This window comes from Cervus canadensis, chromosome 10 (genome assembly GCF_019320065.1).
Source record: "Cervus canadensis isolate Bull #8, Minnesota chromosome 10, ASM1932006v1, whole genome shotgun sequence".
Lineage (NCBI taxonomy): Eukaryota > Metazoa > Chordata > Mammalia > Artiodactyla > Cervidae > Cervus > Cervus canadensis.
The window spans coordinates 21,189,983-21,210,550 of NC_057395.1; the positions used below are offsets into that span (position 1 = coordinate 21,189,983).

Consider the following 20,568-nt stretch of genomic DNA (forward strand, 5'->3'; position numbering starts at 1 on the left):
CACTGCCTGATTTCCTTAAGAGGCAATATTGATTACTTCTTATTTTATTTATTGTCGCTGTTGTTCAGTCTCCAAGTCATGCCTGACTTGTTGTGACCCCATGGGTTGTAGCACACCAGGCCTCCCTGTCCCTCACCATCTCCAGGAGTTTGCCCAAGTTCATGTCCATTGAATTGGTGATGCCATCCAATCATCTCATCTTCTGTCCCCCCTTTCTCCTCCTGCCCTCAATCTCTCCCAGCATCAGGGTCTTTTCCAATGAGTTGGCTGTTTGCTTCAGATGGTCAAAGTATTGGAGCTTCAGCTTTAACATCAGTCCTTCCAATGAGTATTTGGGGTTGACTTCTTTTATAGGCCATGTGCAATTCATGTGGATAACTTGCATATCTTTAAGCCAGCTGATTTGGTAAAAATCATATTTATGTCTTTTGCTACAGGTACAGAACTCAAGAATCTCCTATTTTGAGTCACTGTCAGTTTTTCAGGATTTTCAGTATTTGCAGTTAGTCCATGTGGTTCCATTCAGGTTAAACACTCAGTCCCATGAAATCCAAGAAGTTCATTTCCTATTCAAACAAGCTAAGTACAAGAGACAAAACAAAGATAAATTCCTCAATGGACCAAGATAAGCTAGGTAAGGGGAAAGATAATTAGTCAGTCCTAAGCCAGTTCTGATTCTTCCAGGTTTTCTTTGCAGCTTTTGCTGATGGACCCTCTGCCTCTAAAGTTGAGTGAATTCTTTCTGTCACACCTGGGGCATTTCAGTAACAAGGTTCATGGTGTCTGTAAATGCCCACCTAGTAGTCTTTTCATTGTGTGTACATCCCTGGGTATATTGGAAAGCAAGACAAAAAGTGTGGAAGGGATGGCCTCAAGAAGAAGCAGATTCTTTTTGTGAGAAAACACTAATACCATGAAGGTTTTTAACTGAAATGCTTAGTGGGACGCAGACTTAAAACCAATGCCATCCAACATGTTTCACATGAAGGTATTTTTACATAGGCTTTGGAGGATGATAGCAGATCAATTCTTCTTGTCGAATATACAAAATATAAATCCAAGACCAGTATGGAGCTTTTAGAGTCACTTCTGTTCTCCCCCAGTGCCCTTCCCTATTTATCTTCCAGATTTTTCATTCCATTATTTTTCACTCCCAGTACTGTTCTCATCCTGTCTGATAATGACCAGCAGCACACTATTCTTTGGTCTACCAACATCCTGAAAGGTCACTGGACTTCTTGATGATCAAACTGTGTTTGCTAACCAGCAACATGGATATCACCTCCTGGGAGCATGTTAGAAATGCAAAATTAGGAGTTTGGGATTAATGTATATATACACTACTATACATAAAAGAGATAAGCTATAAGGACCTACTGTCCAGCTCAGGGAACTCTAGTTAATATTCTGTAATAAGCTATATGGGAAAAGAATCTGCGAAAGAATGGGTATATGTATATGTATAACTGAATCACTTTACTATATGTCTGAAACTAATAGAGCATTGTAAATCAACCATGAAAAGTGATGTCGCTCGGTCATGTCTGACTCTTTGTGACCCCATGGATGGTAGCCTGCCAGACTCCTGCATCCATGGGATTTTCCAGGCAAGAATACTGGAGTGGGTTACCGTCTCCTTCACCAGGGGATCTCTCTGACCTAGGGATCGAACCTGGGTCTCCCACATTGCAGGCAGATTCTTTACTGTTTGAGCCACCGGGGAACCCCTAAAAATATATAAAGCAGCTATACTCCAATATTAAATTAAAAATAAATGCAAAGCATCAGGCCCCACCCCATACCTCCTGAATTGGAATCTGAATTTTACAAGAGCACCACGTGATCTGTATGTACATTGATGTGGATGATAGCAGTATTTGACATGTGATAGTCCTCAGACCCTAGGCATCAAATTTTGGCATTAGAAGAAACAGTAATCTATCACTAGCTGAGTAAAACAAAAATATACTGAGTGTAGGTATGTGAAGGATGCTCTCTATTTTCTTCCCTGTCTCCAATCAGTTGGGTCGATTTGGGGAAGTAACTCATCTCTCTAGGTCTCAGGTTATTAGTATTGATGAGGTCTAATGATTCTGACCATACATTTGGTACTTGTGTTAATAGAGGTCTCGGGATGGATGGAGCAAGAGAAGTTTACTTAAGAATTTGTTACGCATCATACACTTAGATCAGTAATAATCTTTCTATAACTTTCAGTTCCATGGTTCCCTGTTTTTTTCATGTTGACAACCAAGTCCCCAAGTGAAAGAAGCCTCTTGATTGACTTGCAAGAATAGTCCAAATGACTGCAAAAACAGAAACTGCAGCCAGATTGTGCAGTCTCCTCAAAGAATGACTCAAGACCAGGAGATTTAAAATGCTTTTTGTTTCACAAAAGACTGTTGACATATGCAGGTGGACATGGTAGAAACATGACTGAAATTTGAAATACTTAAGGATGGATAATTGAGTATGTTCCAGAACCCAGTGCCTAAGGTATCCTGCTGCATCTTCACATATTTTGTAAAATATATTGTGGTAAAGCTCAAAGTTCCGTGTTTCCAGATATGAAAAGGTAAGAAAATTATATACATATATAATTACATTTCAGGAAATTTGCATCCTTTACAGAATCTAGAAAGACATGCTTTCCATGAAGCTGTCATATAGCCTGATAATTAAAAGGAAACTGTTACAAGGAAAGAGAATTATGATAAAGTAGAATTACAAATCAAAACAGATCAGATCAGAAGGAGTAAACAAAAGGATATAAATTGAAGATGAGTGTTTATAGAAAAATAGAAAACATCATTTTCCTTCCTATGAATAACTGTCACATTCTGGGCAATTCAGTACAAAGATGCCCATACTAGTTTCATCCTGGCAAATATGACAGGACTTTAAAGAATTCTGCAAGCATCCAGACATGGAAAAGGTATAAAAGGACAACGTTATATAAAATTATAAAACTTAAGATGATGTAAATCATGACTGTTACACCAAATGACAAAAGACAATTGCAGACAATGGGTAGCTTATATAAGAAGAAAGCAAAATTTTGAAAATAGGTTTATTATTACTTTATAATAATCAAAGAACTTAAAATAAGTTAGCTAGAGCATAGCATCTGAAAACTATTTTATGGTGTGGAAGAAAGAAAAATAACACTGAGATTTTTAAAAGCTTTTTGCGACATAAAAGCCATTTATGTAAAAATTGAAAACATAGAATAATACAATATATTGCTTTGAATTCATATACATAAGATAAAAATAGTAAAACAAACATTAAATCCATACTAATTTATAATAATGCTTACACCTGGAAAGGCAGAAGAGGAGGAGCAGTTTGATGAGGGGAGTAAAGGACTATAAGGTATTATTTTTTCTAAGGTTTTATTTTTTACACTTTTGACTGTAGGGTTTTATTTTTTAAATATCTAAAGCACATATGACCCAATTATGTTCACCTTATAATAACAGATAAATAAAATTTGTTAAACATTTTTGTAATCATTTGTAGTTTTTATATTTGTTGCTAATTTTAAAAAGGAAAGCAGGGGCTTCCCTGATGGTCCAGTGTTTAAAGCTTCACTTTTTGATTCAAGGGGTTTGGGTTCAATTTCTGGTCAGGGACCCAAGAATCCACATGCCTTGTGGCCAAAAAACCAAAGCATAAAACAAGTATAATATTTTAACAGACTGAATAAAGACTTTAAAAATGGTCCACAAAAAAATCTTTTCAAAAATTAAATAAAAAGGAAAGCAATTACAACGAAATTGAGAAATTAGTTACCACTGAACAAGTAGTACTTGTGCGTGAACATGAATATGTGTGTATTGCTGTACATACACAAACACACATAAAAATGACATACAAATATTGATGATGGTTAGGTTAAGGAAGCTCTGGTCTCCACACTTTGAGAGAGTCTACTATGGCAGAGGAAATATCAAAGGTCTCAATTCCCATGACTTTAGGCCTTTGTCCTAAGAAAATAATAAATACTTAGAGAAACAAAATTTCTCACTGTATTTTAATTAATACTTCTTTTGCCCATAGAGCAAATATTTATTGAGGATCTAAATACTAAGTTCATGGAACTGTCTCAACAAACAAGGTCAGTACAAGCTCTCAGAAATTTACATCATGTTTATAAAAAGAAAAAGTTGAATTAGAAACCAAGAAAATATTGAACAATAATTGGTTGTATAATATTATCACATTGTGATTCTACATAGTAAAATTAATTTTGTCATTTAAAATAAATTTATTAATGACTTTTCTAGTGAATTCTACAAAGTTAGTTTATATATTGTGACCATTCTGGTCAATTTAGCATGTCTATTAGTACATTTACTTGTATGTATACTAAGTATGTGTAGAAAAGACTTTATTGGTGGTTATTTGGTAGGATGTTATTAAATTTCTGTTGTTTTTTTAATGAATGTTTCCTAATTTCTTCAATAATAAGTATAAATATCTTCATAATAAATACCTTCTCAAAATTAAATGCACAATTATTGCAATACTTGATTTTTAAATAGGAAAATAATCTAATTAAAATAGCCACTGTTGTTGTTATTGTTCAGTCACTCAGTTGTGTCTGACTTTTTGTTACCCCCATGGACTGCAACACGCCAGGCTTACCTGTCCTTCACTATCTCCCAGAGTTTGCTCAAAGTTATGTCCATTGAGTCGATGATACCATCTAATCATCCCATCTTCTATCACTCCCTTCTCCTCATGCACTCAATCTTTCCCAGCATCAGGATCTTTTCCAACAAGTCAGCTGTTCATATTAGGTGACCAAAGTGTTGGAGCTTCAGATTCAGTATCAGTCCTTCCAATGAATACTCAGGGTTGATTTCCTTTAGGATTGACTGGTTTGATCTCCTTTCTGTCCAAGGAACTCTCAAGAGTCTTCTCTAGCATCATAGTTAGAAAGTATCAGTTCTTCGGTGCTCAGCTTTCTTTATGATCCAACTCTCACATCCATACATGACTACTGGAAAAACCATAGCTTGACTATATGGATCTTTGTTGGCAAAAGTGATGTCTCTGCTTTTTAATACACTGTGTAGATTTGTCACAGCTTTTCTTCCAAGAAGCAAGCATCTTTTAATTTCATGGCTGCTGTCACTGTCTGCAGTGATTTTGGAGCCCAAGAAAATGAAGTCTGTCACTTTATCCATTTTTCCCCCATCTACGTGCCATGAAATATCCATATTTCATGTTTAAATAATAAACTTTAACCTATGGAAGCAATTTTCAGAAAAATACTCAATTTAATAATTGACACACAAATTGTATTTCTAAATCAGTTTATTTTATTTGAGGGCAATAGGTATAAAAATTTTGAATTATATACACATCCTTTGACCCAGTAATTACATCTCTAAGTATTTACCCAACAGATATACTTGCATGTGCATGCAAATAATCTTCATTTCAGTGTTGTTTCTTATCGAGTTAAACATTGTTTTATTGATATAAATTATATCCAATAGGAGTAATCGATTTCTTTTTTACTGCAAATGATGTAACTATTACAATGTAACATTCTTTTATAAAATGCTTTACATTAAAGATAAATAGCATGATTTTATAGTCTCTCTCTACATATATATATGTGAAATAATCCCTACAGTCAAGCTAATTAACATATCATTTCCCCACATAGTTACGCACTTGTGTGTGTGTGTGTGTGTGTAATGAGAGTACCTGAAATTACTCTCATAGCAAAACTCCAGGACTCAGTCCAGTATTATTAACTACAGTCATCATCCTGTGTATGTGATCTATAGGCTATTCATCCTACATAACTACAACTTTGTACCATTTGACCAACATCTCCCCATTTCCTCTAACCTCCCACCACCCATCCTTAGTAAGCACTGTTCTATTCTTTATTTCTGGTATTAGACTTTTTTAGATTCCATATATAAGTTTGATCATGCAGTTTTTTTTTTCTTTCTGTTTGGCTTGTTTCACTGAGTATAAGTGTCTTCTAGATTCATCTACATTGTGAATGGAAGAATATTCTTTTTAAGGCTGAAAAATATTTCATTAGATATACATATATGCACACATATACATCCCATTATACATACATACATGTATAATCTCTTTATACATTCATCTGTCAATGGACACTTAGATTGTTTCTGTAAAATTTTGGCTATTGTGATTAACATTTCAGCATTGTTTGAAATAACAAAAGTTAAAAACAATACAAATATCCATTGATGAAGAGATTAATTAAGTACAATTCAGTAATAGAATAATTTTGAGCAATGCAGTGAATGAGACAGTTCCATATAAACTGATATGGAAATGTAAAAGGCAAGATACAAAACAATATATTTATGATGATATTGTATTAATTTGTTTGTCCTATGTGTGTGCATGGAAGGATTCACAAGAATCTGTTTTTGATAAGAATGAGGTAAAGAGACTTTACACTTTTATTTTATGTCATATAATTTTGCTAAATTTAGTTTTTAGTTTCATGGTTTATAATGAAAACCTTTTCAAATATATCTGAAAAATAATCTGAAATAAAAAGTCTTTCTTTTCCTATGTATTGATGATTTAAGACACATATACATTTCATTTTAGGTTATAAATAGTTCTAAACTCCTTTCAAAGCTATTTTGCAATTAACTACTTTCACTTTGCTTAATAAACATGCTGAGACAGCAACCAGACATTTGTAAGGATAATTGATAACTTTTCCTTCTGGAAATTTGAGAACTATTTGTAAATAGGAACTATGTACACATTTGAATTCTAATCTGTGGACATTTTTATTCCCTCCCATCATCTTTGAGATGAGTGTATGGACCTTTTGAAAAACTGATTTCTTCAATAATTAGGGTGAAATTCATCAGAAAATTCTATTTATATCACTCCTCAGCACAGCTTCTTATGCACAGCTGAGTGTGCAAACTAGAAATCTTTGGGCCATATGTAGCTTACATATGGCCCTACTTTTTGGCACAGCACATTGCTTAACATAAAACTGAAAGAAATTGCAATTCATTGCCAATAAGCTAACATTTTAAAATTGGGAGTTTTCTCATAAAAATCTGTTGTTTTCTCTCATCTTGCAAAATTAAATCTTATAGTACTGGACCTATATTCCCACTGGGAAACAATTGGCTGGAAGTGAAGAGCAGCTGCTCCCTTTAGTTTGGATATGCAGAAAACTCTCCTATTTTCCATAGTCTTCAAGATTCCCTATTACTTAAAGTCTGTCAGTATCATTCATTTGTCTTTTTTTCTTGACTTTTCACATACCCCAAGTTTACAGTCCCTGGATAAAAAATATCTGGACACAAGTGGAAAGTAGCCCTGACAAGAGTTAAAAACATACCATAAAACTTACAAAATTAAAATAGTGTGGTATCAAAGCATGAACAGACAAATCATCAAATGGAAAAGAATATTAAGCATGTTAGGGCTTCCCTCATAGTTCATTTAGTAAAGAATCTGCCTACAATGCAAGAGACTCCGGTTGCATTCCTGGGTTGGGAAGATCTGCTATAGGAGGCATAGGCTACCCACTCCAGTATTCTTGGGCTTTCTTTGTGGCTCAGCTGGTAAAGAATTTGCTGGCAATGTGGGAAACCTGGGTTGGAAAAATCCCCTGGAGAAGGGAAAGACTACCCACTCCAGTATTCTGGCCTGGAGAATTCCATGGCCTGTATAGTCCATGAGGTTGCGAAGAGTCAGACATGACTGAGCAACTGTCACTTTCAGACCCAAGTACATATGGAAGTTTTATGACTGATAAAGTGGTATCTCAAACCACTGAGGCCAAAATTAACTTACTAATACATGGTACAAGGGCTTCTGGTCAGCTATTTCAAAAAAGAAAAGTTATACTCAAATCTCACATCTTACACTAGAATAAACTCCAAATGGGTAGATATCTAAGCATAAAATTAGGAAACCACAAATGTTCTAGAAGAAAACATGGATGGATTTCCTTTTAACCTAAGTTAAGTGAAAGATTTTCTATCTGTGACTCAAAATCCAGAGGCAATACAAGAAAATATTTATCGATTTGGCTACATAAGAGACACACAGAAATTGTAAACTAGCCAAAAGTCAGGTGAAAAACTGGGAGAAAATACTTGCAGTATAGACCACAAATAGTATCACTAGTATACAGAGAACTCAAACATTAAAGGACATAGGGTAAAAATCCAGCAGAAAGGCAGGAATAAACAGGCAATTTACAAAAAAAAAAAAAAAAGGAAACAAAAATGACAATCAAGTGAAAACATGTTCACAATCCCTCATAACTATAAAGGAAAAATGCAAATGAAAACAATACTTCTCACCTATAGGACTGATGAAAAAGTAAATTGGGATAACACATTCTGTTGGCATGGCTATGGGGGAACAGACATCCTTGTACATTGAAGATAGGAATGCAAACCAGAAGAAACTTCTAGAGGGAATCCTGGCAACATTGAACAAAACCTTAGGTATCCTCATCTCTTGACCCAGCAATCTTTGAACTAGAAACCTGCACTGCAGATACGCCTTCCAACAATCAAAAAAAAAAAAAAAAAAAAGCAAATAAGGTTATTCATTTCTGAATTGTTTATAAGTTAAACAATATTAGAAACACCTAAAGTCTTATTTATTGTACTTGAATAAGCTATGGTATAGCCACAGAATGGAGTACTATGTAGCTGTAAAGAGAAATGAAAAAGATCTCTAAAAAATTATGGAGTGATTTGTAGGACATACTGTTTAAGTTCAAAAGGCAGTACACAAGAGATACTTAAAGTATAATACACTTCATGTAAGGAAAAAAATGGGATGTTAGAAAACATGCCATTATCTGTTCCTTTGTGCCAAATATATAGAAAGGATAAAACAGAAAAAAAAAAAAAAAGTCTGGTTACCTACAGTATGTGTGTGTATATGTGTGTGTAAGGAGTGGAGAAAATGGGATGGCATGGGTATTCCTTGGAAGGAAGGCTATGAGAAACCTAGACTGCATATTAAAAAGCAGAGACATTGCCGACAAAGCTATAGCTTTCCCAGTAGTCATGTACAGATTAGAGAGTTGGACCATTAATTCTTCAGTGGTCCAACTAAAGAATTGATGCTTTTGAATTATGGTGCTGGAGAAGACTCTTAAGAGTTCCTTGGACAACAAGGAGATCAAATCAGTTAATCCTAGAGGAAATCAACCCTGGATATTCATTGGAAAGACTGAAACTAAAGTTGAAGCTCCATTACTTTGGCCACATGATGCAACGAGTCAACTCATTGGAAAATACCCTGATGCTGGGAAAGATTAAAGGCAAAAGGAAGAGAGGGCAGCAAAGGATGAGATGGTTAGATAGCATCACTGACTTCATGGACATGAGTTTGAGTAAACTCTGGGAGATAGTAAAGGACAGGGAAGCCTGGTGTGGGGCAATCCATGGGGTCGCAAAAAGTCAGACACAACTTAGTGACTGAACAACACCAATGGGTATTGAGTGACCCTTCTCTGAGTGTCACTTAATTTTTTTGCATAGCTCTGACTCTTTGAACCATGATAATGCTTGCATGAACAAAAAATAAATGAATAATCAAAACCAAAATGTGTGTGTGTGCTGGAATAGAAAAAGGTAAATGATGAACCTAGCTGCACTGCAAATGAATAACACAATCAAACAGAAGGGGTGGAAAGGAAAAGAGCCAAAGGACTTTAAAAAGACAGCATTTTGTCATCATACTTAAGGTAAAAGATAAAAAGAACTACTCACAAACGTTGTGCTCGTGAGTAAATTTCTTTGTAACATATGTATAGGTGAGCAGCTCTGTAATTACTTTATGTGTGTACTGAGACTGAACAAGTAAGTAAATCAATTTTGTATATTGAGAGGCAAGTTTCCCACCAGCAGAGTAAGAACTATAAATAGGAGAAAATGGAGGCCAGAATGCATACCGTGCCAATGGGTGAAATCAGAGGTATCAGTATAAACTCATGGCTTTACACAGACATATAGAGCTGAGTAGTGTATTAATATATAGGGGTCAGTATCATGTGCTCATGCTTAGTCGCTCAATTGTGTCCGATTCCTTGTGACCTCATAGACTGTAGCCCTCCAGGCTCCTCTGTCTATGGGATTTTCCAGGCAATATTGGAATGGGTTGCCATTTCCTTTTTCAGAGGATCTTCACCACCAAGTAAGTGATTGAACTTGAGTCTTCTGCATTGGCAGGTGGATTATTTACCATTGAGCCACCTGGGAAGCGCCATGGCTTAGTATACACATACATTTTTCCTAAGTAGCAGTAAGCATGCTCTCTATCAAGATTCTAGTTTCTAAATATTATTCTCCAATAAAGAAAGAAGGGCTCCTCACTTGATTCTAGGTATGGGGTAGAGAAAACACAAGACGAGTGTGCAATCTCTTCTGTTGCCAAAAGTTATGTAGTGCTGAAAAAAGAAAGCAGCAGGGCAAAAAGACATAGGAACCTCTTGGTAGGAGCACTTAGCCACAACTAAGATTAATTTGAGTCAAAATATGATAATATTAAATTATAATACATAGATTAAAATACCTATGCATCTGATATAAATAAATAAGTAATAAATAAAAAGGGGAGAAGCGACATCTCTTTCTTACAAGTAGAATTCCAGTTAACAACTATAGAAGAATGAAAGAAACAGAGAATCACCATTAAGCTACCACAATAACAATGACTGCAAGCTGGAACATGCTAAAATTAGGGGGAGTAAATATAATGAAAAACAAGATAGTTGCAGAGTCTCAAGTTATTGTCCCACAAGGTGTGTATTAATTACAAAGAAGAAAGTAGTAACTTAACAGTGGAGAAATCTGACAGCCACCACAGCATTCAAAAGATTAAGGTTTACATTACCAGTTCTAAGATGTATCAATATCCCTTCTGATATAATGCACTGAGAAGGACACAATATCCCTTCTGCAATATTCTTATCGAAATGTATAGCTTTATCATAATCATGAGAAAATATAAGATAAATCTACACTGAGAGACATTCCACTGAATAACCAACTTTAAAAAGTCAGTCATAAGTATAAGGAAAGATGGAGAAACTGTAAGGACCTGAGATGACAAAGGAGACATGATAGATAAATGCACCTGGATTGTATCCTGGACAGAAAAACAACCAGCATGGAAAAATTAGTGAAATTTAAATAAATATGTAGATTAGCTAATAGTATTAATAATATTAATTTCCTCATTTTGATAATTGTACTATAATGACGTAAGTTGTGAAAATTTGGGAAAACTGTGTGAAGGGCAGGAAAGAACTATCTGTAGTATAAATATTTGTGAAACTTTTAAAAAACTTAAAAAAATAAAAGGTTGAAAACCACTCTTAAATTAATCACCTTATTAATTTTTTTCCTTAGACTAGATTTAAAAAATTCAAGAAATGAATTATTGATGGGAAATGATAGTGATACAAACTCAGAAAGAATATGCTTCTGATATTTTACAAAATGGAAAAACTGAAATTATCTTTCAAATCACAAAAGAAAATAACATGTATTTAAATAAAAACAGGTGGAGGAAAGGTGAGCAAAAGACTAGACTACTAAGTTCTCAAGTTGAAAGGGATCAAAAATAGGTGTAAGTGTGACTGGTTTGAAGGATGTATTTTGAAAGATAAAATTCAACTGAGCTAAAGAAATTGGTTTCCATATTTTCCAAGATGATGTCTTGCCCTCTCTTTTATTGAAAGGGACATAAAACTAAGTGAAATAAAGGCCAGTGTTTGTTTGATAACATTCCAAAACAGCAGCTGGATCCCAGAACACATGATATTTTAAGGATATCAGAGTCTGGGCTTCATGCATGTCAGTTGGCTGTGAATGTTCACCTTTAACTCTGGGCCTGTAATTAGATCACAAAGTTCATTTTTATTGTTTAAATTTCTTTCATTCCTCTGTTGGGGCTCAATTGTGTAAGTGGAGCAGGCTTTATCACACTTTACAAGTTCATCACTTTTAATTCTATTCCTACCACGCTAGATTAAATTTAAGGGTCACTGAAATCAGGAGCTACTGACCTTTGCCCTCTTAATGGTTCTCATCATTAATACTTGACCCTAAAAGCTATGTATACAATAAACTATATTTATAGGTGTGGAGGGAAGGGAAAAGCAGAAACAAAAGTGGGTCAGGAGATTATTTATTTTGCTATGCTCTACAGAGATTAGGAATGTTCACACAGTCTATACTTTAGCTGGTGAACTGGATTGGCTGCCTTTTATGGTGTCTGAAAAGAAAGTTGGGATGAATGCATTTGAGGGTAATACTCAAAATGACACCCTCGCTTGTCTCAGTCACTCTGGGATTGCTGATCTTTTACCTTCATTCTGTTCTGACTTGAGATCTCTCTTTCTGGTTTACTTTGCATGTGACAGAAGGAAAATAAAGGACATATATTTAAGATGATCCTTCTCAGAAGAAAAAAATATTCAAATATCTTATTTTCAAAGATGAGAATTGTGAAAGCTCTGAGAAAATTAGGAATTTTGTGAAATGTCTATGATTATTCCAACTGATGAAAGAGAAACCACAGAAAAAGTCTTTATGAAGGAAACCTCCAGCATTCTGTTCCCATTACCTTTGGATGTTTTGGTCCATTTAGAAATTTTTAGAGTTGTTTTTCTTTTTGTTCAAATTTGGAGAAATTGGATTTTTTAAATTTGTGGGGGGTTTCTTTTGATTTCTTTTCTTTACCTTTTTAATATATCTAGTTTCCAGGACATTTCTTTATTTACATGATCAATTAAAAGCTATTCTTCTTCTTCTTCTTTTTTTTTTTTTTGGTGAGCATAGCATCTGGCATGAGCAAGGGAATTTATTTCCTGAAAACAGGATTTTCAGGGCATCCATGCCACATTTCACTTCTCATATTTACAAAAAAACTTGGCTTTCAATGGCTTATGTGTGTGTGCTCATGTGAATGCACATAAAAGCACATAAAATAGTGCATTATTAGGGGTTACTTTAAAATACATATGCAAATATTATGACAAAATTCACTATGAATTTACAAACAGGAGAATTCTACAGCCCAATTGTTAAATCTTTGAGGAGAATGACTAGACAGAATCTTTTCTTAAGCCTGGGATAATTGTTTTGGCAACATACAAACTATCCGAAAGGAATGCATAGTGATTAAGGCAAAGAATTTTTTTGGTCATAGATTGAAGGAGAGTCCTGGGCTTATAAAATACTCTGTTTCCTCCATTAATTGTGCCCGAGTGGAGTTGTAACCAAGTAGCTGAAACAAATAAAATGTAAGTAATATTGTTTCCTTTTAAAATATTTCACTTAATTTGTGGAAGAGGTTTGAATTTATTAAACAATCACAGTCCCTCCCACCACCCCCTGCCTTCCCCCAGAATTCCTTTGCCCTCCTGTCTCCAGCCCCTTCCCCCGGAAACATTCCTGCAATGCTCACAGCAAAACCATTCCCTCAACCCAGTAAGGGAAGCTCCTCTAGCTATCTTCTAGTTTGGGGGTGTAGGTGGAAAGGAAAGCAGAGAATGCAAAGCTAGCCTGGGGCCCTGTAAACCTCTCCTCTTTTACCTGAAACTAAAGCTAAGAGTTGCTTCCATCTCATTGGAGTTTCTGTGTTTGCTGTTGTCTTTATATGCCTCTGAATACTTTGGTGAGCATTCCTCATGCTTTCATGAAGATTCTTTATAGGAAAGGATGAGCTGTTTTTGTGAGAGGGTATATCTTCCTTGCACACTAAATCAGGCAATCAATGGATTAGTACAGAAAGGCTGCGCAGCAGCAGAAATGGGGAAATTGAGCATGTGGACACATGTGTGAGTGGAAGTTTTGAACACTGCCTTGTGCTGGTTGACTGCCTCTGTTCATTTGCCAGAGTTAAGGCATCGAAGTCTCCTCTGAAGCAAATCCCTTTAAATCACATACACAGGGAGCAAAGTTTTCAAACCACTTCCTTCTTTTCCTTTCCCATTTTGTGAGAGAAGCCTCAGAGAAGGATATTTACTTTTCTCATTGTGGACACAAAAATATGCTAGGAGATGAAACAGTACATAGATCAGTTTTAATACATTATTTTCTCCCCTCATTACTTACATTGTATAGCCACATTCCATCAAGAGACATACAATTATTTAGGGAGCCTGGACAGTGTTATTTAGACAAAACAAGCTAAAAACCTTAATATGGATGGAATTACCTTTGGGTCCTGTAATACCGGTTGTAAGTTATTTTAGAATATTTCTTAAGTATCACTGCGTATTTTCAGCTCCGCCAAACATCAGCATAGTGATGGATTCACTCCTCTTTTCCTTTCATTACATGGTGGGATCATTCCCCATCTATTCTTCTCTTCTAGGGATCACCATAGTAAGGATTTGTCTCCAAATACTTTCTATAAGCATCAGGGCTTTGAGTTGAATGAGTTGGGCTTTTCTTGTTCAGTTGAGTCAAACTTTATTTCTGCCTGTCACCATACAGTCCTTTGGGTTTAGCTCTCCAGATTTAAGGATGCATGAAAAGTAAGGCTATTTACTTTCAATGTGACTTGTTTCTAAGTTTTTCTTAGTTTCTCTCTTCTGTCTCTCCAATGTGCTGTGAAGGAAGAACAAAGTTATAAATGTGTTATACACAGTGCATACTGAAGGCATCTATTTTTAGGATATAATTTTTCCTCTTCATGGTAACATTATAATCTAAACATACAGAGAACAAACAAGGAGACTGTATGAGGTAGATCAAGACTTCTTTATTCAGGAAAGGACTGAACTTCTCACCTGGAAATATGGTGGCCATTTATATGGTCAGAATTTAAAAAATAATAAATTTATGAATTAGAGGATATAATTTTGATTATTTAAAAGAAATCTTTGAGTAAATGTTCACCATTAATTATTTTTATTGTGACAAAGTATAAAATTGGTAACATAAAAATTACCATTTTAAACATTTTCTAGTGTACAATTAGCATTATTATTAAAACACTTTCACAGTATTTTTCACAGTGAAAGTAAAATACTTTCACATTTTCAAAACTTTTTCATCACTTATAAAAAGAAACTTTGTACTCAGTACTTATACTCAGTAAATGATAATACCTTATATTCCTATCCCCTCCGTTCCTGGCAACCATCCTTCTACTTTTCCCTCTGAATTTTCCCATTCAGTCACCTCATGTAAGTGTAATTTACACTGTTTGTTCCTTTGTATCTGACTTAATTCAGGTATCATAATATTTTCACAGTTCATCCATGTTGTATCATGTATCAGAACTTCATTTCTTTTTATAGCTAAACAAATTCCATTGTGTGCATATACTACATTTAAAAAAATTAACTGGAGAATAATAACTTTACATATAGTGAAGGTTTCTGCCATACATCAACATGAATCAGCCATAGGCATACACATGTCCCCTCCCTCTTAAACCTCCCTCCTCATCCCACCCCTCTAGGTTGTCACAGAGCATTGGCTTTAGGTTCCCTGCATCATACAGCAAATTCCCACTGGTTATCTATTTTACATTTGGTAATGTGTATGTTTCAATACCACTCTCTTAAGTCATTTCACCCTCTCCCTTCCCCACTGTGACCAAAAGTCTGTTCTGTACGTCTGCATCTCCTTTAGTGAAGTGAAGTCGCTCAGTTGTGTCCGACTCTTTGCGATTCCATGGACTGTAGCCTACCAGGCTTCTCCGTCCGTGGGATTTTCCAGGCAAGGGTACTAGAGTGGGTTGCTATTTCTTTCTCCAGGGGATCTTCCCAACCCAGGAATCGAACCTGGGTTTCCTGCATTGCAGGCAGACGCTTTGCCCTCTGAGCCACCAGGGAAGCTGCTCTGCAAATAGGATCTTAAGTACCATCTTCCTAGATTCCATATATATGTGTATTAACACATGATATTTGTCTTTCTCTTAATAACTTACTTCACTCTGTACGATAGGCTCTAGGTTCATCCATCTCATTAGAACTGACTCAAATGTGTTCTTTTTTATGGATGAGTAATATCCCATTGTGTATATGTATTAAATCTTCTTTATGCATTCATCTGTCAATGAACATCTAGGTTGCTTCCACATCCTAGCTATTCTAAATAGTGCTGCAATGAATACTGGGGAACAGGTGTCTTTTTCAGTTGTGGTTTCCTGAGAGTCATATACATTTTTAATCCATTAATTTGTTGATGGCTATCTGGGTTGTTTTACCTTTTGGTTACTGTAAATAATACTGATAAAAATATTCACATACAAGTACTTGAGTCTCTACTTTCAATTTTTTTGGTCATACAGTATACCCCAAAGGGGAATTGTTCCTTATGATATTTCTGTTTATTCTTTGTTTTGAGAAAACATCAAACTGTTTTACACAATCTGTACCATTTTGCATTCCTACTAGCAGTGCACAAGTGTTCATCTTTGCCAAACTTATTACTTTCTGTTTTTGTTTTTCTGGTAACTATCCTAATGGGTATGAAATGGTGTCTCACCATGGTTTTGATTTTGACTTCTCTGATCACTAGAGATGGTGAGCATCTTTTCATGTGCTTATTGGCTATTTGTATATCATCTCTAGAAAAATGTCTGTTTAGATCATTTTTGGATTGGGTTGTTTCCTTATTTTTTGAGTTGTAGTTCTTTATATATTCTGACTATTGATTCTTCATAGTCATAAGTTTTCATGCCAATCTCAATGCATTTTTTAAAGGAATTATCTTACTATGTCATTAGATTATTTTATATATGTATATTTGTAGGCAAATTTTGTGTATATATACATATATATGTACTTACACATAAAATAAACTGATATATATATAAATTCAAAAGATTTAGTGAGTTAAAAAAAAAGATTTAGTGAGTTTTAACCTTAGATAATTTCAAACTTAACCAATAAAATCATTTGGACATTTAATTATTTAAATTTTGTTTATACTTCATGAGAATTTCAGAAATTAATTTTAAATTTTTGTTTCATTTTACCATCCTCAATTAGATTGCCTAAAGCAAAAATACATAAAAAACATGAAGCTAACTGCTCCTTTCTTGAGTTAACTCTTGGTCATTTCCAATATGTTCCAAAGTGAAAGGTACAATAATTTGTATTAACTTTAAAGTAAATGGAACTCAATGGACATGGGTTTGGGTGGACTCTGGGAGTTGGTGATGGACAGGGAGTCCTGGCATGCTGCGGTTCATGGGGTTGCAAAGAGTTGGACATGACTGAGCGACTGAACTGAACTGACTGAAATGGAACTCAATAGTTAGTCCCTTGGTCACTGGAAGCAGCCTGCTTGTATTGGAATGAACCTGCCACTTACTGTGTGTGATTTTGGTTTGCTTAACCTCTCTAAAGCTCACCTTCCTCATCTAAATTTGCGATAATAATAGGTTGTTGTTGGGACCAAATGAATAAACCTAGTGAAGTGATCTCTATAGTTCCTAGTCCTTAAGAAGAACCCAGTGGTGTCAGAGAGTGAGTGCTTTGATTGGTAAAGGGGTTCACAACCCCCAGAAATAATTTCCTAGACTTGTAGATGGAAGGGATAGCTTGGATTTTACTGGCGTGTTGCTAATTGATCATCAGAACCCTATAGAAGTCAAGAAATTGGTAAGCAATTTCAGTGGTTTAAGACCTCTCATTTGAAAACAAGGCATTGCCAATTCAGGTTCACAGATATAATGGGATGTTTAAATATTTGTGTTTAACAAATTAACACTTTACACACATAAACATAGGCACATATGAACACAATGCTTATTATATATGACTTCACTTGATGATAACTTCAAAAGTCTAAAATCACTGACAGGGAGGCAAAGGACAAGGGTGCTCCCTTAAAGCTCCTCTTCCTTGTTACCACCATCCCATGATGATCCCTGATAATCATACAAAAATAAAAGATCCTGAGAGTTTAAAGCCCAGTGGATTCCACACTTTAATACCCAAATTGGAAAACGGATGAAAGTGGAGCTTCTATGGTTGGGGTAGGATGGTGTTGTTGAGACTGCCATGCCCACTGGCCTCTCTCTAGAAGGCTTTGAAAACCCAAGAATAATACATGACTTCATTGAACAAGTTTGGAAACCATTGCTTTAGTCTGATCTTATTTTATAGACATCCTCTTCCATCTCAGGCAGTAAGAAATGGATACTGAGAAGAAGGAGGCAGAATAGAAGAAACTGTGAATTTATGACAATATACAATGTGTGGGCCTAAAGGATATATTGAAATTAAATTGTAACAGTTTTCATACTGTTCATGGGGTTCTCAAGGCAAGAATACTGAAGTGGTTTGCCATTTCCTTCTCCGGTGGACCACGTTTTGTCAGAATGCTCCACCATGACCCGTCCGTCTTGGATGGTCCTACACTGCATGGCTCATAGTTTCATTGAGTTAGACAAGGCTGTGGTCCATGTGATCAGTTTGGTTAGTTTTCTGTGATTATGGTTTTCATTCTATCTGCCCTCTGAGGGATAAGGATAAGAGGCTTATGGAAGCTTCCTGATGGGAGAGACTGACTGGGGGGAAACTGGGTCTTGTTCTGATGGGCGGGACCATGCTCGGTAAAGCTTTAATCCAATTTTCTGTTGATAGGCGGGGCTGTGTTGTTTGGCCTGGGAGACCAAACTATGGTGGAAGTACTGAAGGTAATGGCAGCTCCTTCAAAAGGTCCTGTGCACGTACTGCCATACTCAGTGCCCCCAACGCTGTAGCAGGCCACTGCCAACCCATGCCTCCACCAGAGACTCCTGGACATTCACAGGCAAGTCTGGGTCAATCTCTTGTGGGGTCACTGCTCCTTTCTCCTGGGTCCTGGTGAGCACAAGGTTTTGTTTGTGCCCTCCAAGAGTCTGTTTCCCCAGTCCTGTGTAAGTTCCGTAATCAAATCCCACTAGCCTCCGAAGTCAAATTCCCTGGGGGTTCTCAGTCCTTTTGCCAGATGCCCAGTTTGGAAAATTTGTTTTGAGTCCTAGAACTTTCTTAACAGTGTGAGAATTTCATTGGTATAACTGTTCTGCAGTTTGTGGGTCATCTGCTCAGTGGCTCGATGGTGGGGTTAATGGCGACCTCCTCCAAGAGGGCTTAATGCCACACCAAAGACTGCTGCATCCAGAGCCCCTGCCCCTGTGGCAAGCCACTGCTGACCTGTACCTCTGCAGGAGACAATTAAACACTCAAACGCAGGTCTGGCTCAGTCTCTGTGGGGTCTCTTGTTGTGCAAAAGCTTTTGTTTGGGCCCTCCAAGCATCTCCGGTGGGTATGGGGTTTGATTCTTAACATAATTTTGACCTTCCTACCATGTTGCTGGGGCTTCTCCTTTGCCCTTCAGGGTGGGGTATCTTTTTTGGTGGGATCCAACATTCTCCTGTCAATGGTTGTTCAGCTGCTGCTGCTAAGTCACTTCAGTCATGTCCGACTCTGTGCGACCCCGTAGACAGAAGCCCACAAGGCTCCTCCATCCCTGGGATTCTCCAGGCAAGAACACTGGAGTGGGTTGCCATTTCTTTCTCCAATGCAGGAAAGTGAAAAGTGAAAGTGAAGTCAATCAGTCGTGTCCGACTTTTAGCGACCCCATGGACCGCAGCCTACCAGGCTCCTCCATCCATGGGATTTTCCAGGCAAGAGTACTGGAGTGGGGTGCCATTGCCTTCTCCTGGTTGTTCAGCAGCAAGTTGTAATTTTGGAGTTCTTGCAGGAGAAGATGAGGGCACATCCTTCCAGTCTGCCATTTTGATTTGACAAAAAGATATGACACTGAAAGATAAACTCCCCAGGTCGGTAGGTGCCGAACATGCTACTGGAGAAGAGTGGAAAAATAACAACAGAAAGAATGAATAGACAGAGCCAGGGTGAAAACAAAGCCCAGTTGTGGATGTGACCGGTGATGGAATTAAGTCTGATGTTGTAAAGAACAATATTGCATAGGAACCTGGAATATTAGGTCCAGGAATCAAGATCAATTGGAAGTGGTCAAACAGGGGAGGCCAAGAGTGAACATTGACATTTTAGGAATCTGCGAACTAAAATGGACTGGAATGGGTGAATTTAACTCAGTTCAGTTCAGTTCAGTCCCTCGGTCGTGTCTGACTCTTTGCGACCCCATGAATTGCAGCACGCCAGGCCTCCCTGTCCATCACCAACTCCCAGAATTTACTCAAACTCATGTCCGTTGATACGGTGATGCCCTCCAGCCATCTCATCTTCTGTCATCCCCTTCTCTTCCTGCCCCCAATCCCTCCCAGCATAAGGGTCTTTTCCAGTGAGTCAACTCTTCGTATGAGGTGGCCAAAGTATTGGAGTTTCAGCTTATGCATCAGTCCTTCCAGTGAACATTTAGGACTGATCTCCTTTAGGATGGACTGGTTGGATTTCCTGAATTTAACTCAGATGACCATTATATCTACTACTATGGGCAAGAATCCAGAGAAGGCAATGGCACCCCACTCCAGTACTCTTGCCTGGAAAATCCCATGGACAGAGAAGCCTGGAATGCTGTGGTCCATGGGGTCGCTAAGAGTCGGACACGACTGATT

The 20,568-nt window shown here is 36.7% G+C and overlaps 1 long non-coding RNA gene across 1 annotated transcript in view; it reads left to right on the plus strand.

Moving 5' to 3' along the window:
• Nucleotides 1-19,239, plus strand: part of LOC122448542 — a 142,755-nt gene extending 123,516 nt beyond the window's left edge. Inside the window, exon 4 of the long non-coding RNA XR_006271653.1 lies at nt 18,629-19,239. This is a non-coding gene — a long non-coding RNA (uncharacterized LOC122448542). The remainder of the gene's footprint in view (nt 1-18,628) is intronic.
• The last annotated feature ends 1,329 nt before the right edge of the window (nt 19,240-20,568 follow it).